Source organism: Trachypithecus francoisi, unplaced genomic scaffold, assembly GCF_009764315.1.
Source record: "Trachypithecus francoisi isolate TF-2019V2 unplaced genomic scaffold, Tfra_2.0 Lachesis_group5, whole genome shotgun sequence".
NCBI classification, from domain to species: Eukaryota; Metazoa; Chordata; class Mammalia; order Primates; family Cercopithecidae; genus Trachypithecus; species Trachypithecus francoisi.
The window spans coordinates 133,724,340-133,728,450 of record NW_022681470.1 but is presented as its reverse complement, the minus strand read 5'-3'; positions in this window follow the sequence as shown (position 1 = coordinate 133,728,450).

Below are 4,111 nucleotides of genomic sequence, written 5' to 3'. Positions count from 1 at the left end.
CTAAAACTACAAAAATTAGCCGGGCATGGTGGCGGGCATCTGTAGTCCCAGCTACTCAGGAGGCTGAGGCAGGAGAGTTGCTTGAACCTGGGAAGTGGAGGTTGTAGTGAGCCGAGATCGTGCCACTGCACTCTAGCTCAGGCGACAGAGCAAGACTCTGTCTCAAAAAAAAATTTTTTTTAATCTGATTACCAAAAATTACGTGCCTGTTTCCTGAAAATCTTGTTACAGAGATGTGTAACCTGCAAGTCCTCCTTAATTTCAGAGATAACTATTACCAACTTGATATATATACTCGTTCAGACTTTTGTATGAACTGTAGTATGCATATTTCTTTTTTTTTTATTTTTTTGAGACGGAGTTTTGCTCTTCTCTCCCAGGCTGGAGTGCAATGGCGTGATCTCGGCTCACTGCAACTTCTGCCTCCTGGGATCAAGTGATTCTCCTGCCTCAGCCTCCCAAGTAGCTGTGATTACAGGCGCCCGCCACCACGCCCAGCTAATGTCTGTATATTTGGTAGAGGCATGGTTTCACCATGTTGGCCAGGCTGGTCTCGAACTCCTGACCTCAGATGATTTGCCTGCCTCAGCCTTCCAAAGTGCTGGGACTACAGGTGCGAGCCACCATGCCTGGCAGCAAATTTCTTTATAGAAATGGTGGTATACAGGTGCGGTGGCTCACGCCTGTAATCCCAGCACTTTGGGGGGCCGAGGCAGGTGGATCACGAGGTCAGGAGATGGAGACCATCCTGGCTAACACAGTGAAACCCCGTCTCTACTTAAAATACAAACAAATTAGCCTGGTGTGGTGGCGGGTGCCTGTAGTCCCAGCTACTTGGAAGGCTGAGGCAGGAGAATGGTGTGAACCTGGGAGATGGAGCTTGCAGTGAGCCGAGATCGTGCCACTGCACTCCAGCCTGGGTGACAGAGCAAGACACCATCTCAAAAAAAAAAAAAAAAAAAAAAGGCCAGATGTGGTGGCTCAAGCCTGTAATCCCAGCACTTTGGGAGGCCAAGATGGGCGGATCACGAGGTCAGGAGATCGAGACCATCCTGGTTAACACGGTGAAACCCTGTCTCTACTAAAAAAATACAAAAAACTAGCCGGGCGAGGTGGTGGGCGCCTGTAGTCCCAGCTACTCGGGAGGCTGAGGCAGGAGAATGGCGTAAACCCGGGAGGTGGAGCTTGAAGTGAGCTGAGATCCGGCCACTGCACTCCAGTCCGGGCGACAGAGCGAGACTCCGTCTCAAAAAAAAAAAAAAAAAAAGGCGTTATACTATACACAGTCCTTTATGGTGATCTATTTATAAACTTTATGAACTTTTTTTTTTTGAGACTGAGTTTCGCTCGTTGCCCAGGCTGGAGTGCAATGGTACAATCTCGCCCCGCCACAACCTCCCCCTCCTGGGTTCAAGTGAATCACCCTCCCCGAGTAGCTGTGATTACAGTGTGCACCACCATGCCCAGCTAATTTTTCATATTTTTAGTAAAGACAGGGTTTCTTCATGGTGGTCAGACTGGTCTTGAACTCCCCACCTCAGGTGATCCACCCGCCTCAGCCTCCCAAAATGCTAGGATTATAGGTGTGAGCCACCGCCCCATGCTTTAAACATTTTACATACACATTTTTCTTTTTTTTTTCTTTTTTTTTTTTTGAGATGGAGTCTGGCTCTGCCGCCCAGGCTGGAGTGCAGTGGCCGGCTCTCAGCTCACTGCAAGCTCCGCCTCCCGGGTTCACGCCATTCTCCTGTCTCAGCCTCCCGAGTAGCTGGGACTACAGGCGCCCGCCTCGTCGCCTGGCTAGTTTTTTGTATTTTTTAGTAGAGACGGGGTTTCACTGTATTAGCCAGGATGGTCTCGATCTCCTGACCTCGTGATCCGCCGGTCTCGGCCTCCCAAAGTGCTGGGATTACAGGCTTGAGCCACCGCGCCCGGCCACAAATTTTTCAATGTTTATTTCTAACAAGTGATGTTCAAGGCCAGGCATGGTGGCTCACTCCTGTAATCCCAGCACTTTGGGAAGCTGAGGCAGGGTGGGTCGCTTGAACCCAGGAGTTCATGACCAGCCTGGGCAACATAGCAAGACTCCATCTCTACAAAAAATACAAAAACACTAGCCGAGCATAGTGGTGTGTGCCTGCAGTCTCAGCTCTTTGGGAGGCTGAGGTGGGAGGACCACTTGAGCTGGAGAGGTTGAGGCTGTAGTGAGCGACATAGCGAGACTCTGTCTCAAACAAACAACCATAATGCGATAATACACAAACCAAATTTACCAAGTATCAAGGAATGTCCACTGTTGAGATTTCTGCTCGTCTCATTTAAAGTTGTGTTTTGTTCCGATTTTGTAATCCAGATCCAAAGTCCATACTACCTGATGTGTCCTTTGAGCCTCTTAAATCTAAAGCAGCGACCGGTTCTCAGCATTGAGTGGTTGGGGATCCTCAGGAAGCCCCATGAAAGCGATGCTGGGCCTGCAAGCAGGCTGGGCATTTCTCCCATGTGCCTCAGGGACGCCGCTTTAGAACTGCGCCCTTGGCCGGGCGCGGTGGCTCAAGCCTGTAATCCCAGCACTTTGGGAGGCCGAGATGGGCGGATCACGAGGTCAGGAGATCAAGACCATCCTGGCTAACACGGTGAAACCCCGTCTCTACTAAAAATACAAAAACTAGCCGGGCGAGGTGGCGGGCGCCTGTAGTCCCAGCTACTCGGGAGGCTGAGGCAGGAGAATGGCGTAAACCCGGGAGGCGGAGCTTGCAGTGAGCTGAGATCTGGCCACTGCACTCCAGTCCGGGCGACAGAAAAAAAAAAAAAAAAAAAGGACTGCGCCCTCCGGGTCCCCTGCATGCCAGGCCTCTCGTTTCCCTGTGGTTTATCTGCTGAAGAGGGCAGGCTGTGAGTCCCATGGATCTCTACAATCTCAACTTTGCTCATTGCAAGCCTCTGGGGGCTTTGAACTCATGCCTCTGTTGGGCATCCATCAGCCAATCCGATGCAGGCAGAAGCCATCTGACTGTGCCACCTGGCTGCAGCCCACCATAGCTCCCAGCTGCCTGCTCCAGGTGCTTCTCCCTGATCTCAGCCGCTCCAAGGGCACCCACAGGCACCCCTCCCTTTCTCTGTCAGGGCTCACCCCTGGCAGGGCTGACCTCGGTGTCCCCCTACCCTCAGTGTTTCTACAGCCCCATGTGCCAACCTGTCACACACATCCTGTGGTTTTACGCTTCTGTCACCTGACAGGAGCCTGCTGGGGACAGGTGCCGGCTCCACTCCCTCCTCCAGCACCCTGTCTCAAAGTGTGCTGAGGTGACGATGGTGACGGCGTGGTCTGTCCTCTGCCTGACAGTACATTAGACGCCACAGGCCTGCCCCGCTGACCATGGAGGATGCCCTGGAGGAGGTGAACAAGGAGATGTGAGCATCAGCAGGTGGAGCTTGATGTGACATCGAACAAAAGGTACCCTGTGCGCACACACACACACAGAGCTCATCAGTGTCCAGGTGTGACGTTCCATGGTGGGGCAGGCGGTGCCGGGATGAGGGCCACATACGCACACGTATCAGCATCCAGGTGTGACCTTCCATGGGGCGGGCGGTGCCGGGATGAGGGCCACATACACACACACACGTATCAGCATCCAGGTGTGACCTTCCGTGGGGCAGGCGGTGCCGGGATGAGGGACACACACACACACACGTATCAGCATCCAGGTGTGACGTTCTGTGGTGGGGCAGGCGGTGCTGGGGTGAGGGCCCCAGACTCCTCTGAGCCAAATCCAGCTCAGTGACAGCTCTCCCAGCAGCATGCCCAGCTCCATGACACCACAGGCCAGTGGAAATAGTTTCAGTGGAGCTGTCCCTACTCACAGCAGGACAGGGGCCACCAGCCTCTGCAGAGCAGCTCCACCCAGGCAGGTCCTGGCATCCCAGCGAGCCAGAGGAAGGCGGGGTGGACAGCAGAAGCCCTGCTCGAGGATATGGACATGGGACCAGGTCAGCACGCTGAGGACGCCACGTGAGCCCCTGGGCGAAGCCTGTGACCCCAGGCTGCACAGCTCGAATCAGGACATGCGTCTCCTCAGCTCACTGAGCACACTTCTGACTTACACATGTG